At 44.6% G+C, this 17,851-nt stretch overlaps 1 protein-coding gene across 4 annotated transcripts in view; it reads left to right on the forward strand.

The window, feature by feature from the left end:
* Positions 1-17,851, forward strand: part of ABCC1 (ATP binding cassette subfamily C member 1 (ABCC1 blood group)) — a 131,679-nt gene that overhangs the window by 465 nt on the left and 113,363 nt on the right. The gene's annotated exons all lie outside the window — the stretch shown is intronic.

Here is a 17,851-nt window from a genome sequence, read left to right on the forward strand (position 1 = left end):
GGGTGTCTCATGCTTCTGACCTCCCATCTCCGTTGTGGGTTGGGGTCCCCCTTTCACAAAAACACCCCATTACCAAAGGGGTGAGCTGGGGAGGGGCTCAGACTGTAGAAAGGGACTCTCCGTGGATTGGATTAGGTCGTTTCCCCCCTCGACATTTTACGTCCACGTTACTCTCCTGTGGTTACATATTTTTGTCGTCTTTTTCCTTTCTGCCTAAAAACGTCGGGGGAAGTTTGGGGGAACAGGGCAGGAAGGTTGCTGCTCACCCCTGAGATGTCCTGCCTGACACTGGGGCCAGACTTAGGGGTGCAGCTGAGGATGCCCAGGACCCCGGTAGCCGGGGGTGTGCCCATGGCTCTTCTCTGGGGGTGCCCTGTAGGTTTTACTCTGGCAAGTTTTCTCCTGAAATGTGGAGTGCTGAGTCTGGCTGGGTCTCCAGAGTCCACCTTCTGTGGTTTAATCCGCTGTGTTTTGGGCTTTAGCGTCACCGTAATGCGATTTGCCTCTTTGTTGCAGGAGGGTACTTCTGGGTCACGCTGTCTTGATAAGTGGTAAACACAATAGGCAAATCTGGACCTGACCATTTTCCCCCCTTTGTTTCAGAATCAGGAGAAACACCTATGGCTCTTAGGAGCTGGTGATTAGCATCCAAAAATATCTTGTCCTGTATTGTCCTTTCCATGAAGGCTGCACTTGGAGTGTTGAAAAGTCATCCTGGTGGGCCCCACTGGACGGCTTTAATTTTGGGGGGTGGTGGTGTATTATTTTGGTTGAACAACCAACCACCTTTGGCATGTGTACCATTTTTAAGCCAGTGGATTGAAAATTTACTCCAGGGCTAGAAATAGCACGTGTGTTGCATTCAGGGTCTGGGAGTGATTGTAGCCCATTAGCAGTTGGACTCTTTAGCACAGAGAGGAGAACCTGTGGATTCCCTACTTCCTGTATCAGGTGTGGTAATAGCAAGATTATTTCTGCTAGGATCCACGTGGGGATCTGGGTTAGGGTTGCTGTGAATTTTGGAGTATTTCCTTGCTTATTTTCTTCTCCTAAGTTAAGGAGGGGGAAGTTTAGTTAATCATAAATTAGATTTAGTATCAGGATATATTTTGATGGCAGCCAGTAGTTGATGGCTAATGAGTATGTTTGGGGTGTCCTCTGTTTAGCTTAAGCGCATCCAGGAAGCCTATCTGTGTTCCTTCCAAGGACTTTTTGCAACAGAAGTTGCCAGGTGGACGGGTTTTGCTTGGGGAAGGTGGTAAATGGCTTTCACCTCTGGTAGGTCCCCTCCTTCTCCTCCAGTCTTTGACCTTGCAGACTTTCTCTGCCCCTTCCCTCTAGATTCCTAGAATTGCTGGATGCCCCAGTTTCTGAAAGTGCCCTGGAACCAGAATTTGAGAGCAGACAGCTGGGGCGTAAGAACCTTCAAGCAGTAAAACCCACATGTAACAGAAAGCAGGTGGCTTCTGTGTTTTTCCAAGGTAGCATGCATGAGGCTGAGAAAGACTGGCCTCCCAGGCAGTCAGATAACTGTGTGACCTTGAGCAAGCCACATTGCCTCTCTGTGCCTCAGTTTCTTCATCTGTAAAATGGGTAGGGGCCAAAAATGTCCCAACCTCCTAAGGTTGTTGTAAAGAGTAAATGAGTTGATCTGTGTAAGCAGCTCAGACCATACCTGGCACAGAGATACATAGTGGTGGTGGTTATTCTTTCCAAAGATGAAGTGATATGTTTCAATTTCTTTGTCCTTCCTCTGGACTCCCTTTTTCTTCAGCTGGTGGAGATGGGATTGGGCTGTGGATTCTACCCACCCACTCATGCCTGGCTCCTTTTATGACCAAGGTCATGTGCTTAGAAATCAAGGTACTGACCCCACGTGTGACTCTATAAGAGCTTTGTTCCTGGGCCAGTGTCTGCCCCTGAGGCCCAGGAAATATCCAGAAAAGCCAGAATGTGGAAACGGCCCATAATGAGGGTTCTGCTGACTTATCACCCTTCACTCAGGCAAATGCTGTGGGATGAGAGAAGAGGAACTTTGTTATCTAAATAGAAAATAGAGACTGAGTTTACCAGCACTTGGCTTTCTTTTTCCATGGGGGGCATGGGGCTGATGTTTGAATGAAGGTTGGAAAAATGGGCCTGGGCCTCTCCTTGTGAGTTAATTTTTAAGTTTATTACTGTGTTTCATGCCCCATATAGAAAAATTGGAAAATATGGAAAAGTAGAGAAAACTCAGCACTATAGTGTGGTGGCTCAGAACGAGTGGTCACATTCCCTGGGTTCATAACCTGGCTGTGCAACTTAGGTGAGTTACTTCTTTCTGAGCTTCAGTTTCCCCACGTGGGATAACATAGTACCTAGCAAATAGTGGTAATTTGAGGAATGAATGAGCAAATCTTTGGCAAGTACTTAGAGTGTTGCTGCTGCTGGTACACAGTAAATGTAAGTGGTCGTCCCAACTGGAATTCTCTAGTTAATTTTTGTGGCTACACCTGCTGCCGCTGGCAGTGAACAGAAAGTAGCAGCAGACACGTGTCGCAGTTCATGGCATGTGGATTGGTCCTGAGAATGATATTTGCCTCCAAGATGCTCTGACCATAGATTCTCCAACTCAGTAAACCTGAATATTCGACTTAGCTGCCAAGGGGCAGGAGAAGAGGAATATTTTCCAAGCGATTACAAATCCCTCTTGGGGTAAACTTGGCCTTGGAGTTAATTCCTGTCTTGATGTCTCCCCTTGGCTTTGTGGGTTTTTTAAAAATTTTTTTATGGTGGCTGGCCAGTATGGGGATCTGAACCCTTGACCTTGGTGTTAGAACACCATGCTCTGACCAGTGAGCTAACCGGCCAGCCCTTCTCCCCCTTGGCTTTGAAGCAGTCTATGAAGAGCCAATTTTTCCCTCCAATTGCTCAGTTGGTTTTCGAATTCATCCCTTTGCTGCTTTCCACTTCCTCTCTCCTTCCCCCATTAGCTCACCCCTCCTTCCAAACCCCTTCCCCGCTTATGAATTGTTAGAGCTGGAAGAGACCTCGGAACAAGTGGGGTCTTTCCCCCACAACCCCCGCCCCGATTTTAATGGATGTTGAATCTGAGGTCCAGAATGGTGACATCACAGCACCCTAGGTAACAAGGTAAATGGCTTGGGGAGGGGACGAGGGGAATCTTTGAGAATGAGAGAACAGAGCAGGAGGTCATTCAGGTTCCCTGGGGTTGCCCTTCGGTCTTGTGGAAGGAAGACTCAGCTGGCCCATTTGGCTGAGACTGTCACTAGGGGTCATGTTCTCCTTCCCCTGAGAGCTAGCTGTTTGTCCTAGTCTTGGTGGCGCCTTGCCTTTGGAACGTAGTGGTGGATGAAAAAAATCTCTTTCCATGTGTGGCCTCAACTTTTAGGAACTGATCCCTCCATTTGGGTGTCCCATGCGCATCATGTCCCAAGAGGAACTGGGGCTCCTCTTCCCCCAGCCCTCCCATCTCAGTTAAGGGTGGCTCTGTCCACACTCAGGCCAAAAACCGTGTCGTCCATGACTCCTGTTTTCCCCTCCCATCTCAGTTAAGGGTGGCTCTGTCCACACTCAGGCCAAAAACCGTGTCGTCCATGACTCCTGTTTTCCCCTCCTATTCGGTATCTGATCTGCCAGCAAATCCTGTTGCCTGTTCCTTCAAAATGTATCTAAATCTGCCTGCTTTTCACAGCCTTCCTGGCCTGAGCCACTATTGGCTAATTCCTGGATGTGACCCCAGCAGTCTAGTTTCAGCCCAACAGCCAGATGGATCCTGTTAAGATCCAGGTCAGATCCTGTCCCACAATCCTGCAGTGGCTCTCTTTTTCCCTCAGGGTAAAAGCCAAAGGGCATATAGTAGTCTACAAGGCCTGGCAGTATCTGACCTCATTGCCTCTCTGACCTCATTGCAGAAACTCAAGTTAAAATGTTGATTAAGCTTATTGTGTGTGAGTCACTAGATCCTGGGAAAAAAGAGATGGACAAGACCCCGTTGTGACCCTTGCAAGGTAAAATATAAGCCTAATATGGAAGCTAGAGGGCTCAGTCTGCACGCTGCCAGGCCTGCTGCTGCCTCAGGGCCTTTGCACCTGCTGTTTCTGCTGCCTGGCATGTTCCCTCACTTTCAAATCATGTTCACATGTCATCCCAGACATCCTTTTCCTGACCCCTGCCACTTCCCTGCACTTCAGTTCTCTGCTCCCCACTTATCCTGCTCCATAACACTAAACTGCCTTCCAATACAATGAACATTTGACTTACTTATTGTGCTTACTTTCTGTAAACTCCCTCAAAAGGTCAATTCCACAGGGGCAGGGATTTTTGCCTGTGTGTGTTTATGGCTGTAACCCCAGCACCTAGAACAGTGCCTGGTGCTCAGTAAATATGTGTGGAATGAAGGAAGGAAGGACAGACAGACGCACTAGAATGGCTTTGAGCTCAGTAAATATGTGTGGAAGGAAGGAAGGGAAGCAAGCAAGCAATGAAACACTAGAATGGCTTTTGAGCTGGGTTTAAGGATGAAATAGCCACTTACCTGTCTAGTCTACTCAGGTAGACTGAACCTTCCAGCTTCCACATTAGGCTGCTTATATTTTACCTTGCAAGGGTCCCAATGGGGTCTCATTCATCTCTTTTCCCAGGATCCAGTGACTCATACATAGTAGGCTTAAGCAATGTTAGAATTCAAGTGTCCGAAGTATGAGTTTTAAATTGGAGGGTTAGATGTAGCCCATCAGTGTGCCGCTTTGGCTTGATTTAAATTATATAAATTACTGTAGTTTCCGATATTTATTGATTGGAAGATTTCACAGAAACATCTTGATTTCTGGCTCTTCCTGAAAAACCGGGAGATCTGACAACAGTGGACCTGCATCTGTACATGGTAGGGGTCTGTGGGGGCTGTCTCCTTGAGAACAGGCTTGCTTGCTCGTTTGCTGCAGTCCCCACTCCTCCATACTGTAGCTTTAATTCTAAGGCCAAGAGTCTGATGCCTTTTGGTTGTATTTTTTTTTTTTTTTTTTTTTGCCACTGTCGGGTATGGGGATTTGAACCCGTGACCTTGCTGTTATGAGGCTGTGCTCTAACCAACTGAGCTAACTGGCTAGTCCCGATGCCTTTTTTTTCATTGTGATTTCTTATACCTGATCTGCTTCCCTCTGGCACCCACTTGGGACCTGTTGACATTTAAGTTGGCATCTCCTGCTTTGAAGCACAACCTTTGGGTGACATGACTAGTACCGATGTGATGTCCTGATTCGGTGACATAAAGACCCTGGCTCTGGCACAGTCATGTTGACAGGAGGGGAATGGATCAACTAATTATTGGTGCCTGAGGGATTTGAAGCAAGCGTCTAATTTGTATGTTGGCTCCAGGTTTTCACGGTGAGTTAAGGCCTAGCTTTTATTATCTGATCTTTTTTTTTAAAAGATGACCGGTAAGGGGATCTGAACATGTGGCCTTGGTGTTATCAGCACCACACTCTCCCAAGTGAGCCAGGGGCTGGCCCTATATCAGATCTTAATGGTCACTAAAACTCTAGCTCATAAAAACTTGCCTTAACATTTTACAAAAATAAATGGGTTGGCATAATAATAAGAGCCCAAACATCCTGGGGCAAACTTCCCCCAGCTTGGCAGGAAAACTGGAATGGCGTCTCCTCTGGCGGAGGCGTGGGCCTGTGCTGACCTCCTGAAGGCTGGAGGGTTGAGCGGGGCCTTTGAAGAAGCTGTATTGTGGGGGCGTGGGTGGCGGGGTGGAGGCATGGTAGGTGTGGGGCACATTTCTCAACTTGGGCACTGTTGACATTTGGGCCAGATCATTTGTTGTAGGGACTGTCCTGTGCATTGTAGGATGTTTAGCAGTATCCCTGGCCTCCACCCACTAGATACCAGTAACATGTCCCCTTGTTGTGACAATCAAAATATGTCTCCAGACATTGCCTAATGTCCCCTAGGGGTTGAAATCACACAGCCACTGGTGTGGAAGAACATGGAGAAATTTTGGGCAAGACTCACCTTCATCCTGGCATTTCCCTAAGCGGCTGCAGGCTGTTGAATTTGTAGTGTAATTAGCTTACTGGGGTTGCCTTAGAGAAGCTTAATGAGACATAAAGGAGGTTAAACTCCAGTTAGCTAGCGAAGGAGCTTGTAGTGGCCAGTGCTGTTGTCTCTTTCCACTGAGGGCTGCATTTTACTATCATCGTTATTCTGGTTGGAGCGTATGTGACTGTTCAGTGTCACCGGTGACAATGCCTTTCTTTAGAGGTCAACTTTGAAGCTCTATTCTTTCATTTTAAACTGCCCCAGGAGAACTGGACAATTACAAAGTTGAAATTCTACTTAAGTGTCCCCTTAGTTTAATTGTGGGATTCATCTCTGGGAGAGGTTGCCAAGTTCTGGAAAATGGGTGTTGATGACCAGGGAAGGTGGCTGTAGGCTGGCATCCTGTAACCCTCAGGTAATAATCGAGATTTTATGGAGCTTTGCCCTTGCCTGTCTAGTTTTCTCTCTGAGAATCTCAGTCTACCTTTTATTAGCCTCTTAGTTAATTACTTGCTTGGGGAGGCCCTCCTCATTGGAGAGTATTTATCAAGTGCCTTTTTCCCAGTGTGGAAAACTTCAGTGTGGTCTTGCAAAACACTGGATTCTTGTTATTCCCACAACCATTTTTCATTCATTCATTTGCTCAGTCATTTATTATTAATTGAACATCTGTGTGCTGCCACTGTTCTAGACATTGGGCATACAGCAGTGAATGAGACAGGAGGCCTGTGTTCTCATGGTATTTCAGATAGTTAGTGCTGCAAAGACATATCAGGAAGAGCTGGGGTGGGGTCTAACTATGATAGAGGGATGTTCACAGAAGGCCCTTCGGAGGAGGGGACATTTGACAATTGCTAAGTGGCAAAGCTGGCCATACAAGGATTTGGGGGAAGGCAGTCACAGAGAGAGGGAATAGCATGGGCAAAGACCCCTATGGGCTTGGTATGGTCAAGATATCATGGAATTTAACTCAAAGGAAATGTAGAGCTTGTTTCATAAAAATCTTGCCCTGGGCATTCTACAAAATGCTTAAAACACTAACAAAATGGCTTGAGGTGATAGTAATGAGCCTGGAAACTTGAAGGAAGGCAATTACTCCAGCTTGGCAAGGAAGTAGAGCAGTACTTGGTCCCGACAGAGGTGTGCGCCTTGTGATCCATATGTTTGAATGAATCTCAAGTTTTAAAAATTAAATTAGGTTTACATTTTTTATGAGTCTCGTCTCTGTTTCAGAACCTTTGTTGATACCCTTCAGGGTCAGACCGGGTTGGTATGCTCCACTCCCCAGTTGCTCTTGATTCTCCACAGGCTTTTCATGACCCATGAAGATGAGGTGGTTTTTTTTTTTTTTTTTTTTTTTGTGGTTAAGATGACTTTCTGTAGATTGCTAGAAAAGTCTTTTCAAACCAGAAGTCATTGAATCGATCTGGTTGATTGCATGAGGAAGATCTTGCACTGTGACTTCTATGATGGTGCTGTTACTTTTAAAAAGGTGAATAAATGGTCTAGAAGAATATAAAAGGATCAGTAAAAGTTTCAATTCTTCCCCTCCCTTCCCTCTGTTCCCAGAGGTAGCTGTTGATGATAGTTTCTTGGGTGTCCTTCTAGAAGAATTTCAAGTATATGCAAATATATATGCAGCTGTGTGTGTGGGGTGCACACGTCAATGTGTGTACATATATACGTTTCTTTCCTCTCTAAATGGGTTCATATCGTAAATACTGTTCTGTATCCTGTTCTCTCCACTTAAAAACCAATGTTGATTTTCTTTCCATGTTAGATACATGCAAATCAAAAGGAAAAGGAAATAACATTTCTTTACAAGCCACACATTTGGCCGAGTCACGTGTTCACTCAGTCCCCTCTTGATGGCTGTCGGGGTCCTTTCCAGCTTTTTGTTGCAGTGGCACATGCCTGGGCAGTCTGTGCTCCTGTATGCAAATATACGTAAGTGACTCAGCAGAATAAATTTGCCCGTGGGAAATCGCTGGGTTGAGGGATATATGCATTTTGAAATTTGATATTTAATTGCCAGTTGCTGCAGCACTTTATGCTCCCACTAATTGATCCACCAGCGTTTATTAGGCACCTGTTGTGTTCTTGGAATATCAGAACATGGAGCAAAACGGGAATTGACCAGACTCATGTTTCTTTCCTGTGTGTGAGGGGGTTTTGCCCAGTTAAATTAAACCTTACGTTCCAGACACTATTTGTGAGGAGGCCAAAGTAGGGGGATGCTTTGGTTTTGTTCTAGTTTTAAAAAGATGTGTTTAAGTTTGAACATTTTCGACTTCTCTATTATTTAGAAAGTGCTTTTAAATCAATTTAACAATGTGCTTTGTTCATAAGCCCACCTTGCTGATGCCACTCTGATTTAGTTTTTACACATAAACTTTCTAGTTTAATTATAGAATTCCTGTAGAGTGACATACTCCTTGTGACAATAATAATATAATATAATATTAATATAATACTATACAGATAAAGCTTGAACATGCTATTCTCTTGGGCTAACCAATAACCAAGGTATTCTTCCATTCCATTTGCTGTAATTATATAAACCTTTATAAACTTAATATGTTTAAATCAAAATAGATTGTTAAAATCATTACTCTACTTTTTTCTTTATTTTTTGGTAGCTGGCTGGTACAGGAATGAAACCCTGGACCTTGGTGTTATCAGCACCATACTCTAACCAACTGAGCTAACCAGCCTGCCCCTACTCTGTTTTTTTAAACTTAACATACTATACATGTTAATGCATAGAATTTCACTAATCCTTTATAATAGGCATATAATATTCCAAGTTATAGATTTACTATAATCTAGCTATTTCTCTATTAATGACCATTACTTGCATTTTGTTCCCATTTTTCTGTTCCAGTAGACAATACTCAAACATTCTTGTACATGGGTCAAAATTATGTACGTTTTTATCTTTATTAGGTATAGGCCAGTTATTTTCCAAAAAGATCATAGCAAGTCCATTCCCAATGACAGTGAATGAGAATTCCCATTTCTCTGCATCCTTCCCAGCAGTGAGCATGATGAATTTGGTGGATTAAAAAAAGAAATCTTACTTTCATCTGCATTTCTCTTATAGTTAGGAGCTGAGCATCCCCCAGCATGTTCCTTGGTGATTTATTTGTTCTTTTCTGTGTGTGTCTTTCTCTGTCCTTTTTGCATATGTCTAGATTGGTTTGTCTTTTTCCTGTTAAATGGCAGGGGCTCTTGGTATACTAGGGACCATTTGTCTATCATATGTATTGTAAATATTTTTTCACAGGCCGTTGTCTGTTTATTGGTGCATTAACATTCAAGCATTATCCATATTTCGATGTAGTTTTGCAAGGTTGCACTTGTAGATTACATACCATATTGTGTCCTTTGTTTTTATTTAGTAAGACTTTTCCCATGTTCCTAAATAACCTTTGTAATTATACCTTTAAATGTCTAATCAATAGTTCCTTGAATTGGTAGAGTATAATTCGCATAATTATTACCTGTGGTTTGACATTTAGGTTGCTGTGGGTTTTTTCTTTCTTTTTCCTTCTAAAGAAAACAATATCATGTGGATATAGTGGCTGTTGGCTTATTTCCTAATAATATATTCTCAGGAGTGGAACGAATAGCTCAGAACACTTGAAAAAGTTGTGCTCTACCTATTGCCTTATTTGTTTTTCAGAAATGGGCTGGCCCAATGCACCATTCTAGCAGGGTCTAAAGATAGCCATTATTGTTGTTGTTATTATTCAGAGCAGAAGATGGATGCATATTAATGTCAGGCTCTTCTCCTGTCCCTCCAATCAGCCTTCTAAAGCTGGACGCCAGTGGCCCAGAGCTGCCTGGCATTGGGAAAGGTGACCAGGTAGTTATAATTAGGTTGGATTATCTGGAAGCTCTTTGATAAGGTTTCATCAGCTTACTAACCCAGGATCGAGGAGAAAAGACACGTGTTCAATTAGGATCTCTCTGAAAACTGCGGTTGTAGTTTAATAGGGTTTTCCTATCTTTTACTGTTGTCCCACTTGAGCTCTGTGGAGTCTGGGTGGGCCACTAAACACTTGGTGCTGGGGACAGAGCTGGCCCACCTCCAGTTCACTGCATACTTGGTGCGGGGAGGTGTTGGAGAAAGGGCTGGCCTCTGGGTCAGACCCTCTTTATTCTCCAAGGGTCCATGAGCAGGGGGAGGATGCTTGGATCAGGAGCAGGTGTAGTTGCAGAGGAAGCCAGGGAAGTATATGGTAGGGTCAGGAGGCCAGATTCAGGAGCCTGGGTTCAAAAATCGGTCTTGCCACGTCCCAGCATGTGATCTTGGGCCAGTTACTTAACTTCTGGGAGTCTCAGTTTCCTCATCCGGGCCCATGCAGGCCTTGACAGAATCAGGATGGAGCCTAGCTGGGCATCCTGACCCCAGGGATTTAGACACCTGTCCGGACATCTGAGACAATTCAGGTTAATTTACCCAGTCATTGTGGGGTATCTGTTTCTAGGGTGCCTGGGTCTGGGCGAGGCATGTCGAGGAGTCTTTTGGACAAAATGAATATCGTGTGTCAGCTCTGAAATTGGACCGATGAGTAGGGAAATTCATTCTGCAGGTTTAATTTGTAGTTTAGGATTAAGAAAACTTGCTTAGCTACCTAAATCATGGCATATTTGTGAAGCTGGGCTGTGACGACTCTTGAGAGTTGCTGACATATACATACTTTGGAAGTTCCAGGTTTTCTGTTACTATAAACATGGTAGTGTTTAAATTACTTAAAAGGACTTTTTTCTTTTCTCCTACTCATTCTTTTCTTCATTCGATACTGTAAAAGGTACAGTATAAAATGAAGCAGTACAGAAATAAGTAGGGTAAAAAGCGAAAATCCTCTCTCTTCTGGAGGTAATCTTATAAGCAGATTGGTTTTTTAAATTTTCAGTCTCCTTCACGGATTTTTAATACATAGTGTTTTTTAAAAACAAGAATGGAACCCTATGAAACATATTCTTTATTCTTCGTTTTCATGGATTAGTGCGTCTTGGATTTGACCCATTTTTAAAATGTGCATGTGAATTCAAGATATGCACTTTCTAAAACTGGTGAGGAGCAGCTCATGGACCCTGAAGCTGAAGTGGTTGAGATAGCAGCCCCTTTGCCAGGCAAATCCCATCTGAGTGCATGATTTGGAAAGGACACTGTGCCTGCAAAGACATCATTGCTTGTGGCGGCAGGCAGAAACTGTGGCCTCTTGGTGACCATGTGCTTGGAAAGGGCTGTGCTTTGGTGAGTAGGAGATTTTATTGCCTCCTCTCTGCCTGGGTTTGGTGAAAACAACCTGGCCTGGGTATGTGCCTCATGGAGACAAGAAGACAGCTGGCAGGTGGGGATGGTCAGAGATGAGGCTGCTGGAGGTTTACCCAAGCTGGCCTGGTCAGGTAGCTTGACAATTACACTCATACCCCCATTAAAGTGAGTTGTGTTGTTTTGGAGCTTCAGTGAGGAGGTGGGGGGCTTGGGATGGTTACCTCTCTTGTGTGGTTAGCTTGGCTAAGTAGTAAGGGGATTTTTCATTTTTCCTTCTTGATTCTGGAAACTTAGAAAAAAGCCTCTTGGCATCCCGTAATGGTGCAGTTAGATTAGAGAAGAGGCCAGGCTGTTGATACAGACATGCCACGTTTCACAGAACTCAAGAGGCCAGCCATTGTGACATGTATCCCAGTGTCAGAGATGTTACGATAGGAAAATGAGACCAGCACTTGTTTATAGGATGGATGGATCGAGAGACAGACCAATATCAAAGATATTAAAATAGGAAGAAACACAGGTCTTAGAATCAGTGCACTATGATGATAGCATCCAGTTCCTCCCTGCTTTCCTGTGTATTAAATATTTTATTGTCTCAGAGCTGATGCTAAGTGCTGGGATATATGCCCTGGTGAGGCGAGACATCCACTGTCCCTATCTCATGGAGGACACAGTTGTGAACATGTTTAAAGGAACATAGCAATACTGAGAGCCAATGTAGCCTCTTTTCAAATCCTGGTTCTACCACTTACTAGCTGTGTGACTTTGGACAAGTGACTTGATCTGTGCCTCTGTTTTCTCATGTGCAAAAAATGGGGATAATAGTAGTGCCTACTCATAGAGTTGTAAAATTGGGTCAACATACTATTAATGTGCTGGTCTTATTACTGTTAACTGCTGTTATTATTAATATTGCTATGCGTTATTGTTATTACAATCATCATCATCATTTTTGTTATATGGCAGTCCCTTCTCTGGTCCAAAGTGAAATCCAGGGATCCAGAAGGAAGCTGAGGTGGAAAAAGTTCTGGACCAACAGTGTAGATCTAGGCCGGCCTCCAAATTAGCCATGTGTAGGGAAAATGAAATGGATAAATGGTCAGGATCCCTCAGATGTTTGGAATCTTGCTGAGCATGACCTTGCCTATTTTGATGTAAATGTTAACTGTGCACGTGTGACCAGGTCTTGGTTATTGTTTGATGTGGATGCACGTGGGCACGCAGGTGTTCCTGGGTTGTCTAACTCACACCCGGGTGTCCTGGATTATTGGACTTGAGTATAAAGGATGAATGGTTCTGGTCTACAGTACCCCTCCCCTCTGGGACTCCATGAGGGGGCCGCTACTGCTGCTGGAGGCCTCTGGGAGGCCTCTGCTCTTGCTGAGGAAGCTGAGGACTGAGCTCATGTTGGGAATGAAGCATGTCAACTCTGCCAACGGCTCCTGGGATCTTATCCCAATTACCTAGCTCATGACCTGTATGTGAGGGGTCTGTGACCTAGCCTGTACAATGGGTTTGAAGGGTCTGTGAGCCCTAGCCCGACACCATGGTTAGCTTCTGGTCATGTGTGTAACATGGTCTCCTTGGCCTGGGTCAAGAAGCCTTTTTATTCTGTGCCTCAGTTTCTGCATTGGTAAAATGGGGAGTGATAATAATACAAAACTTGTGGATTTGTTTTAGGGATTAGGTGAGTTGAAACAAATAATGTGCTTAGAATTGTGCCTGGGCTGTTTAAAGATTTGCTCTGATTATATGTAAACCTCTCTAGATCTATCATTCCATCTTAACTACCACCTGTTTCCTAGTGATCCCTCTCCTAACCATTAATCACAGCTCTTAGGTAGTCACAGATAGTGTCTTTGCCATCTGTCTTGTTCAATCTTTACACATGGGTTAAACATTTTCGGCAGAGAATGTGAGGACCTGGTGGCCAGGTGGTCACCTTCAGTGATGGCCTTTGTGGGGGTGTAGGAGGTCTCTGAGTTTGGTTCGTGACAGCTGGGTCATTTTTGATAGGATCTCCTGCCCCAGTCTGCTTAGCTCTCATGTCCTGGTTTTCACTTTGTGAGTGGCTCAGCTTGGACGAGTGATCTTTTTTTTTTTTTTTTTTTGCTACTTGAGTTATTTCCTTTGGACCTGTGCCCATAAGTAGGATTGTTGAGTCAAAGGGGATAGATTCTCAGGCTTTTCTTTGTTTGTATTCTGGGTTGCTCTTCAGGTAGATTTATTCACCCCTTCTTTCATTTGTTGAACAATTATTTAATAAGCACCTGCTGTATGCACCAGTTGAATTAAATGGACATGGTCCTGCTTTGGGGAGGGAAAGAGAGACACTTAGAACTCGACTGAGAAATAGTTGAGACTTACATAGCACTTCCTAAGTGCCAAAGAGTGTTCTAGATGCTTTTTAAGTGCTAATGACTTCATTTCTACAACCACACTGTGAAATAAGGGCTGTGGTTATTCCCATCTTATGGGTGGGGGAAACAGAGGCAGAGAGGTATGAAGTCACCCAGCTAGTAAATGGCAAAACTGGATTTCAGCCCAGCCTGTCTGGCTCCAGGGGCTGACTGGTGACCTCTGCTCTATAAACATACGGGAGTTGAAGGAAATACACAGGCTTTGATCATTGACTAATGGGGGAGAGGGGCAGGAGGGGGTACTTTAGATGGGAGAGGCCTTTTTCTCCCAGCTGGTATTTGAGGCAACACTGGAAGGATGAGGAGGAGCTGGCCAGGCCAACGGTGTTCCAGGCCCAGAACAGCTTGTGGGGAAAAAGCTGGGTGGGTTTGAAGAACAGAGGGGAGGCCAGTGTAGTTAGAGCATCCAGACCAGGGGAGAGGGTCGTGGACTGAAGTGGGGGCACGACCATGCCTTGCAGGGCTTGGTAAGGTTGACGATGATAGCTTGGTAAGGTGGTGGCTGCTGCTGCTGACGACTTGGTAAGGTTGATGATGATGATGATGATGGCTTGGTAAGACTGATGATGATGATAATGATAAACACTCATGTGGTGCTTATTAGTCTCAGGCACTGTATAAAACACTTGCCATTTAATCCTATGAAGTTGATAGATTACTATCATCCCCATTTCACAGATGGGGAATCTGAGGCCCAGAGAGGCTATGTGACTTGCCGAAGGCCACACAGCTCACATGTAGCGGAGCTGGGATGGAACCCTGGCCATTTGGCCCAGAGTTCAGGCTCTCAGCATCCTGCCACCATGATTTGGGGTGGGGGGATGGGTTCCCAGCTGCCTCCATGGTGACCTAATATAAAATAGCTATCGTGCTCGCTTCCCAGAGGAGCGAGAGGAGTCTTTTCCAACAGGGTATGACTGACTAATTCTGGAGCAAGACAGAAAAAAAGAAAATGTCTTAGAGGGGCTGCAGCATTTTAGCATGTGGCTTTATGGGTTGTTTACTCACAGTGATGATGACAACAGAAATGATAGTAGCAATAATACTTAGAAGTGGCAGCAGCAAACGTAACTCCCTCCTCCCAATGTTGAGTGTGATGCTCACTGAGAGACAGGTCTCATTCTTTCTGTTTGAGACATGGAGAACTGAAAGGGAGGCGGGGTGACTCCCCCAAGTTCACACAGCCAGGAAGCAGGAATACTAGGACTTGAACCCAGGTCTACTGCTCCAGAGCCTGTGCCCTTGACCACCAGTGGTGGCCCCCCCTTCAACACTGCCTGCTCCTGGCCCATCTCCATTGCGATGCTGCCTTGCAGGTATGGGGCATGCAGAGTGAGGATTTTAGTTTGGAGTAGAGAGAACTTAGGATGGGGAGATGGATGAGCCGGGTGCTGCTTGGGACAGAAGCCTATGGGACAGCAGTGATGGGGACTGGGTGTCTCTGGGGAAGTGTTTGAGGATGACAGTGGTTTTTCCAGTTTCTTATTCTTAGCAGTATTCAAGAGATGGGTAAGCTAGAAATTTGTTCTCTCCATTTCACAATTCCTGGGAGCGTTTGCAGTGTCTGGGTGGTTTAGCATTTTTTCTGGAATTCTAAGTGAAGCCTGTCTTCCCAGCCGTGTTTGTCACCCGGTCCTCTCTGGCTCTTTGTTAGATTTCTTAATGTACTTCTACATCCTCAGCCTGCCCAGCGATGTCCTCTATTCTGTCATGTGCCCCTCTGGGAATATATTTCCCTCCTTTCTCCACATTGGCAAATCTGAGCATCTTGGTCCTTCTTAGATTTTACTGACTTCAGGAAGCCTGCTCTGGCCTCCCAAGTGGAGATAACAACAGCTTCCGCTAACAGAGTGGTCACTGGGTACCCATCTGGTGTCATGTAAATGATTACATCCATTTTATCTTGGAGGAGGCAGGACATGTGGCAGAGAGCCCACCTGCCTACAATGAAGTGGACTTCTTCCACTGACAGGCTGTGTAGACTTGGGCAAGTTGCTTTACTTCTCTGTGACTTAATGAGCACCTACCATATGCACCAGCTGAACTAAATGGACACAGTCCCTTCCTCTGCAAAATGGGAAAAATACTGCCCACTTCCAAGGGTTGGTGTGAAGATGAACTAATCTAATGTGTGAATTTCATCTTCACAGTGTCTCTGAGAAGCAGGTGTTGTCCTTACTGTGTGGGTGAGGGGACTGAGTTCCCCTTCTCTTTGCTTTGTAAATGAACCCCTCTCTCTTTCTCGACACCTTGCCATTTATGTGTATCTCTTTGATGACACTTCATGCTTTGAGAATCTGTTGTGATAGCCGTTTATGTACTCATCCTACCTTGTCTTCAAGATTCTAAGCTTCTTGAGGGCAGGATACAAATGTGGTTGGTTGTGGTTCAAATCCTGATAAAAGGAGGGCTCAGTAAATGCATTAAGTGAGTAGCTGGTAGGCAGGTGGATGGGTCTTCAGGGCACTAGATATTGATGGCAGGAGTGGGGCCAGATGGAAAACCTTAAGGCAGTGAATTTCAACTGGGAATGATTTTGCCCCCTAGGGAACATTTGGTAGTGTCTGAAGACATTTTTGTTGTCATAATTGGTGGTGGGGGCACCCCTGGTATCTAGCAGGTAGAGGCCAGAGATGCTGCTAAGCATCCTGCAGTGCCCAGGACAGAATTATCCAGCCTTAAATGTCAGTAGTGATGGGGGTGGGAAACCTTGGGTTAAGGGGATGTATAATCTAGCAACAAGCAACATAGCAACAGGAAAAGATGTTGCATTGAAATGCTTTTAACAAAAGCAAATGAGTCTAGTCTATATGATGTATCTTTATTGAGGTGATGAGGTAGGGTCTGTGTGTATTTATTTTTTGGGGGGTGGTGGTGTGTTAGGTTGCAAAGACAGCACGTGTACTGTGAAAATTGCACATAGTCAAAATGACCCTGGGTCTTACTCATTTTTTTTTTAAACAACTTTATTGAGATACAATTCAAATACCATATGATTCACCCATCTAAAGCATACAAGTCAGTGATTTTTAGTATATTCACAGAGTTGTGCAGTCATCGCCATAGTTCGTATTGGGACATTTTTATCACTCTGCTTATCTTTATTTCCTTAAGACCTGGTGGGTTGTGTACCTGGCATAATGATCACAAATGTTGGCTGCACCAAATTTACATTTTGTCGAGGCTCATTCTGGTGTCTGTGTATAGATTGCACAGCTACTTCCTGAGTGCCCGCTATGCTCCAGGAACTGCAGTGGGTGGGGAGTGACATATCAAGGGAAGACACCTGAGCATGCACTGTCTTCACAGAACTGACAGTCTGGGGGGAGTGCGAGATTGGAAAAAATGTGTAAAATAATACCAGCTGGTGCCATAGGAAATTGCCAACATTCAGTAATTTTTTTGGCCTACATTAGCGGCTGGCACACTTTTTCTGCAGAGGGCCAGGTAGTATGTATTTTAGGTTTTGCAGGTCCAGGAGGTAAATTGAGCAGCTGCTTTCGGCAAAAGGCAAATAGTCTTTTACACTTTGTATTTGAAAATGTGAAATCCATTCTTAGCTTGTGTGCTGTACAAAAGCAGGCAGCAGGCTGGATTTGGCCCATAAGTCATAGTTTGCCAACCCCTGACCTACACAAGTGGCAATTCACATGGTTTACCCTAATCATGTGAGGGTACTTCAAAAAGTTAGTGGAAACATGGTATTAAAATATAATACAAGTATTTCCATGAACTTTTTGAAGACCCTGCATGTGTACTATACACAATATACGATATACTTGTAATATATTCCATATCATATATAGCATAAAGTACTAAATAAGATAATATATAAAACATAAATAATATCTGAAAGAAATATTTAATGACAAGGTCTGGGAAGTGCTCAGCAGATGTACAGAGTATGGTGAGGTTGTTAAATGAACAAGAGGACGTGTTTGAGAAAGGGTGGGGGGGTAGGCGGGCCTCCCTGGGGAAGGGATGTTTTCAGCTGAAACATGAATGCCTCTGAATTGGTCAGGGCTGGAAGGAGGAGAAAGGCTTCAGGCAGAGCGAACTGACTGTGCAAAGGCCCTGAGGCATGGAGGGGGCGGTGGTT

The sequence above is a fragment of the Cynocephalus volans genome, chromosome 6, assembly GCF_027409185.1.
Source record: "Cynocephalus volans isolate mCynVol1 chromosome 6, mCynVol1.pri, whole genome shotgun sequence".
Lineage (NCBI taxonomy): Eukaryota > Metazoa > Chordata > Mammalia > Dermoptera > Cynocephalidae > Cynocephalus > Cynocephalus volans.